This window comes from Helicoverpa zea, chromosome 10 (assembly GCF_022581195.2).
Source record: "Helicoverpa zea isolate HzStark_Cry1AcR chromosome 10, ilHelZeax1.1, whole genome shotgun sequence".
In the NCBI taxonomy this organism is placed as follows: domain Eukaryota; kingdom Metazoa; phylum Arthropoda; class Insecta; order Lepidoptera; family Noctuidae; genus Helicoverpa; species Helicoverpa zea.
The window spans coordinates 9,318,167-9,325,692 of record NC_061461.1 but is presented as its reverse complement, the minus strand read 5'-3'; positions in this window follow the sequence as shown (position 1 = coordinate 9,325,692).

The following is a 7,526-nucleotide window of genomic DNA, read 5'->3' as shown; positions in this document are numbered from 1 at the left end:
TCGGAATCGATTCTCGGTTCTCACCAGTTCTCACCCACTGATCCAGTGAACTTGTTAATTTAATGAGTTATTTTTAAATTGGTGTTTGTTTTTTAATTTAAATACATTTTGAACCATAGAATTCCATGAATTTAAATCAAAATTGCGTACTTTTATGAATGTAAATAGAAATACAAGATGTTACAAGACTACAATCAGAACACTCTTCATCATCATTCTCTTTTGTTCTACAATTTAAAATTATACATTTGAAGGTTACCAATTTTGCTATTCCAGATTTGAAAATTTTTGTCTTTGGTACTTGAACTAATGTTATGTTTCTTCCTTTAATAGTTTCTTCGCCTATTGTATTCAATCAATTTGTGGCCAGTTGGAATTAGCCAATACTGGTTCGCGTTTTTATCGTTCATCGCTCATTAATTATGAATTGCATATATGCGTCGAATGTTTTATGCATTAATTCTGCGCATTCATTAAATATTACTATTGCAAACATAAAGAAAATTACGATGCTAAAGCGACTGGCATGTAATGTTGATTATGTAGGAAAGTTCAAATAATTAACTTGGAAATCCTTTATACATTTATGCTTATATTCTGATAAAAAAATAACTGGCTAAGAAGCAATTACAATAAATCACCTGAAAGATATTAGGAACTCAAAATAACCGACAAAACATAGAATTCAACTACGAGTATTTAATGAAAGTTAATTTCCGCCTTACCTATATGTATTGTTTGTTTGCAATTGCATAATTCTATTTTAAGAACGATTCTTCTTGGAGATATTTTTATTTTGTACCACATATTACTTCCCGCAGTTACTGTATATTCTTGTAAAAATACTGCATTCATAAAAGCGAAACTTTTTCATGTTCGTGATTCATACATATATGCAGACTGTGAAATTCACTATTACGTGACCGGATGCAAAGATCTTGTACGTAAAGACAAATTCGTTTAAGACCTAATTTGGTCACGGTGAATTTGTTACAGACGTATTTTCTTTTTCTTATTCTGTTGAACATCTCAGCTGTATGTTAGTAAGTTAGTTATATTCACTTCGGTACATATTTTGCTTAGTGCATCTGTATACCAAAATTGAAAGAGTAATCCCTGAAGAATTGAGTGTCTACTTCTATAAAATTAAAGCTGTGCTACTAAAGGAACCTAATAAAATATTGTCTCATATCAATTTCAGAAGCTCTAAAAAATATTCTCATTTTCCAATCATTGTTTTACATGGTAATCCCGTGAATTGAGGAAGTTTCTGACTAAACACGTTACAAATGCTAGTACAATTTGATAGAATGTGCAGCACTCCTATTACTATTACTCACCGCCCTGCAATTTACCAAACACTTTATCTAGCAACAAATACCTATTTATGAAGTAAAGCTGATTTTAATACAGAAATCAGTTGTTAAACTACGCGATAGAAATACCAAAGTTAGGGCAGTATTACACATATCAAATGTGCTTTTTGTAACTTTCACCTTTTTTCTTCTTCTTCCTAGCGTTGGTCTTGTGACAGGGTTCACTTTCCGTATCCTCTTCTTCCACCTAGCTCTTTCCTGGTTACTGCTACAGTACATTTGATGACGTTACTCGTTATCTACACTATTTATACTAATATTATAAAGAGGAAAACTTTGTTTGTTTGTTTGTTTGGTTGTAATGGATAAACTCAAAAACTACTGGACCGATTTTTAATATTCTTTCACCATTAGAAAGCTATATTATCTGCGAGTAACATAGTCTATATTTTATCCCGGTGCGGGCAGCAGCTCCCACGGGACGCGGGTAAAACCGCGGCAAAACGGCTAGTGTATTCTAAATGTAGATTGGCTAAAGTACTCGATAAGTGTATACCGCCCTTAGGTAGTTACAGTTTTGTTATATCACGATAATAAGCTAATATTAACCCTACAACACTGTTACGTCTTTGTTGATAGCATATTATTTTCGAACCGTCTCGGCGTGGTATAATGATCGCTTCATCTATCGTGGTAAATGTGTAAGGAAGCGTTACTAAAACGATAAATAGATCAAGTGCTTTAGAATTTCATGCAATTTTGTATCGTCAGTGTTAGAAGGTACACTACTTACATAGGTTTAGATAGGTTATTTTCTCCAACTCCACACTAAACGTACACGTTACTTGTCAGTTAGTTCACCATCCTCTAGCCGATATCTTACTGTTACTTAGGGTCTTCAACTTTTATTCTCGCTACAATATATAAAAGCATTGTCCTACAAAGTATTTCAAAGCATAAGATCGTCCTATTGAGTTCTACAGGGTTATCAGAATCTATGCAAGTTTAAAGATACAAACCGCTCTTGCATGAACGGAAATACAGGGAAGTTTGCAATAAGCACACCTCTGCCTAACCTTATAAGGGAAACAAAAATGCACTAAGTATACAATACAATAGTCGGTATTTCAATAATTATTAGAAAAACGTGGGACGTTCACTTCCTCAATACTTCCGTGAGAGGTTCCGTATATGGTATTTTATAAATACCGGTACATACCAGTGGTACTTGGGCCCAGAGTTACGTGATAGATACCATAATATTGTGACAGCCCGCAGGCTTAGGTTATGTACACAGTGACAGCTTAACGTAGTGGATGAATTGAAATAGACAGGTCGTGTTTGCGGAATTAATGTTAAAAAAAAAAACTTTTAATGCTGAAGAGAAATAAGATATGAAAAAATCCTGAAATAAATGATAGAATAAAATACCATAGGTAATTCAGTTGAGTAGATTATGATCATGTTGAAAAAAAATCAAAGCAGTTGGAATCTTTTGGAGTGTTTAAGCGAGTTTAGATATACTTAATGCATCCCGACTTTTAGGTGGGCAAAACAGTTGAGAAAAGGGAACTATTCAAAATAATTTGCCATTGTAACCAGGTGCACTTTTATATAATAAAACTTAAGCAATATTTAGTACTGCACACGCGAAGGTTGTTCTTTATTATTTTAGTACTAAGGCCGTATGTAAATTTCTAACGAAATACTCATTAACGTGTAATTTTAATTACTCTAGCGCATTACCATGCAGGTGCCTATTGTAATGTGGTATTATCACGCTTATTAATCTTTTAAACATAGCTTGAGGGCTCACTTGTATTGGCTAATAAGCTGTCGAATATGTAAACAATCCTAGCTGATAACAAACAAACATTGGAAAAACACATTGTTTAAAAATAGAACTACGATTCTTAAAACGATTCTAACTTCTTCTTTTGTTTCGATCTAATCATTTTCAAGTCATTTCAAAATGTGCATAATATTTTCCTAACACTCTTATTTTTTTCTATTTTATGGAGGCAATATATATGCCATTAATAAAGTCGTAGGCAATGTTTACAGCACGTTTGCGTAGTACTTTTATAGTGCGTAACGTATACGGTTCTTGACCCTTCAACACCATCTGTCGTAACAATTCATTCGAATGTTTACAAACAGTAAAAGCCTTGAGTACCTAGTAATGACACCAAACATCCGGCCAGTAATCGATCAATCAACGTTTATAAAATCGATGTCATAATCGAATGCACGTCATTTCAGCTTTACTGGTCTCGATTTATTATGTAAGACGTAAGTGAGGTAGATAGATGGATTATACTTTCCCATATATAGGTCGCTTCTTGTCACAAATAGTGACGCATCTCGTGATAGCCCGGAGCTTAAGGCCGCTGCCTCGAATTTTGCGGGCAGCGGGGCGGCAGCGGCGGCGGCGCGGGAGCGGCAGGATCTTACGCGTATAATCAAATGGACCGGCCCTCGAATACAGCGGCGCGGGAGCGGGCAACGAGCGGTGAGCTCCAGTCAAAACGGTGACCGAACGCGCCGCCGCCGCTGCCGCCCCGCTGCCCGCAAAATTCGAGGCAGCGGCCTAAGAGTAAGCGCACACTACAAACTTTCAGTCGGCCGATAAGTCGGATTGGGCTCATAAATCTGTATGAAGATGAATGGAAGTACACACGTAATAACGATCAGATATCAGACCATTACATTTACTAAAATTCATAAAAACATTTATTAAAATTCATTACTTTTTTTTAAAGTACAACCTATGGTCCTATAGTTGGCCAACTGTTTAGTCTACCGTGTGCGCCTAAGGAACCTGCTTCCAAAGTTTTGTTTGTCTGTGTCCCAATGAGGTTGAAACCTTGCAAGTAGCAATATGGATTATAATTAAATAAACTTAATGTTTATCTTGGACTCTCACTGATTAACTATGATAGAAAACATTATGATGAAACCGAAACAAGTTGATCAATGTCTTTTCTTTGTGAGAATAGGGCCTTTTGGATTTTGACGAGTTATCGCATAAAATTCAAAGGTAATTTATTGATTTCTGACACTTACGCAAATATTAGACATTAATAGAATGCAGTCATTTTCAAAAACACGAAACATATGTAGGTACCATAAAAATAATATTTTCGTTGAGCCTTAGTCTTTAATTCTTAAGTCACCGTAAGTCTTAAATTAAATAATAAGACAATTATCACATTCATACTTGATTCATGACGTAATTAAATGCAGCGTACAGTCACCAATTAGGAATCTAACCACTAAGGCCTAGATTAAAACGGGCTGTCACGATTTTGGCTCCTGTCGTGTCTCGCTGACGCACTTTCATTCATTTGTCTATTCTATTCTATTCTATTCTATTTTTGTATATGGCAATCCGTGTCGATGTCAATTTCGACGATTCTGCCAATGACAAGTGGGATGAGAAGCAAGAAGTGCGTTTAATTAAAATAAATTTAAAAATATATATATATTGATTTAAGATGGTGCTGTGGCCGATCTTGTGTAACTTAATGTGTTAGTAGGACGGCACTGAAACAAACAGAAATATATTTACATATATAAAAACAACAACAAAATGTTAGTAACACATAACATATAATATATACCACAACCATACAAACTGTGGCCTAAATATAGGCCACAATTTATAATTTAATATTGTTTTGATTAATGAACATCAACAGCATCTGGAGCAGTTCTGGACAGGAGTGGGATAGGAGGGAACGGAAGTTAGTCGGGAGAGGAATTTTAAGTTTTTGGAGACGACCATATAAATCAAAGGATGAGTTGATAGGACAGTCAAAAAATATATGGTCCAGGGTACCTTCATCCAGTCCACACTCGCAGAGGGATGAATCCTGCACCCGAATTTTGCGCAGAAAGACCGGTGTACAGCAGTGACCTAACCGAATTCTGCACATGACTGAAATTACCCGTTTAGGGTATCTTTTGAAATTTGAAAACCACGGTTTTGGTTTTACAACCGGTTGAATGGCGAAATAAGAGCTACCCTTCCTTTTGCCTGAGATGTTCCACCATTCCTGCCACGAGGTCTCAAGACTCAATTTAGGGAGGTTTAGCAGGTCATGCCCTTGAAGGGAGAAGTGTGCAAGATCAGCGGACTCAGATGAACACGCATCTTTGGCCAATGCATCGGCACATTCATTGCCCGCTATACCGCAGTGGCTAGGGATCCAGACTAAGTGTACTTCTTTCTCTTGCCTAGTGCAGGAGAAAAGGGACTTTTTAATATCCAGGACAATAGGACAATGGAGTTTAGTTCTAAAGGGATTCTGGGATATGGCTTGGAGACAGCTAAGGGAGTCAGTAAAGATAACTCCACAGCTAATCTCATGGGACTCTATAAAACGACAAGCTTCCAATAGTGCCACACACTCGCCTGTAAATACTGAAGACTCCTTCGGACATCTGAATTTCAAAATTATTTTAGAGTTCTGATAGTAAACCGCGGCTCCAGTACAGCCACCATTTGATTTGGAAGCATCCGTGAAGAACTTTTGAAACCCAATCCATCGTTCACCCAAAACCGCATTAAAGGCCGAATTTGCAGATGGGGAGTTTTTGGATATGCCAATGTTATAGAATATTTTAGGGGTGAAGCAAAGTACTTCATAAGGGTAATTAAATAAAGGAAGTCTGGGATGTGGAGCAATGGGGGATTCTAAATTTTGAAAAAACCGATATGCTTTTAGGAATAGGGGGATTTCTTTGTGTTCCCAATATTTGGAGCTGTGACAAAGAGTGTCAAGCTCTCTGAGTTTTGGGATGAGGGGGTGAGATGACTTGGGAATAACCCTGGATAGGAAACGGGAAGCGAGGTACTGACGTCTCAGGGCTAAAGGAGGTTCAGCGCATTCGACCTGCAAGGCGTTAATAGGCGACGACTTCATGCAACCTGAGATGATTCGAAGGCATTGAGACTGAATCCTATCTAAACCGGCCAAGGCACCTTTGTTGCTTGGAATCACCAAGTGTGACCCATAGTCCAGGATACTGCGGACTAAGGCATTGTAGACCAGTTTCATAGTGAAGGGATGGGCCCCCCACCAGACACCAGCGAGAGCTTTTAGGATGGAGATTGCTCTTTCGCATCTTTTGATCAAATAATTAAAGTGGTGAATCCCGGATAATTTTGAGTCTAAGAAAACGCCTAAAAATTTTGATTTGTTACCTATGGGAATATCTTGTCCTTGAATGTTAACTGAGACCTGAGGGATCAGTCGTTTTCGGGAAAAAATCACTACCGAGCTTTTTGGGGCGGATAACGAGAGACCATGGTCCAAAAGCCATGTGTGCAGAGAGTCCAGGGAGAGACAGAGAGATGAGGCAGCGTCCGTAATAGATGGATTAACTACATACAACACTAGATCGTCAGCGTATTGTAAAAGGTGGCAGTCAGCATTAAGGCAGGAGCCAATGTCTGCTGTATACAGGTTGTATAGTAGGGGGCTTAGAACTGAGCCTTGGGGAAGGCCCTTCCACGTCTGTCTCACCTCAAATACCTCCCCCTGCACTCTGAGCATCAAAGAGCGAGACATGAGGAGTGCGCATATACATTGTACCATCTTACCCGGAATCCTCAGCTGTTGCAATTTTTGCCTGAGAACTGGAAGAAGGACGCTGTCGTATGCGGAAGAGATGTCAAGGAAAGTGGCTACAGCGGATTCATTTTTGGAAAAGGCTGTACGGATATCAGTAACCAAAATTGCCACACTGTCCATGGTGCTAAGCCCCTTTCTAAAGCCAAACTGACTACTCGGCAGTAGATCCCTAGACTCCACCAACCACTCAAGTCTATTTTTAATTAAATGTTCCAATATCTTGGCCAACACTGAGGACAAAGCAATTGGTCTAAGGCCATTCGGATCATCAGCAGTCTTGCCGGGCTTCAAAAGGGGAATTACTATCTGAGCTTTCCACTGTTCAGGAACCCAACCAAATTGATAGCAATAATTTATTATTCCTAAAAAATATTTTTTTGCTTCAAAACCAAAATGAACTGCAAATGAGTACGGTATGCCGTCTATGCCTGGGGCGGAATCCCTAACATGACGTAATACCGTATCAAGTTCCTCTAACGAAAATGGTTCATTCATAGGATCATCCACAATATTTACAGGCGGGAGCAGAAGTTCTGAGGAAGAAGGAACATAGGCTGGAGCTATTTTGTCA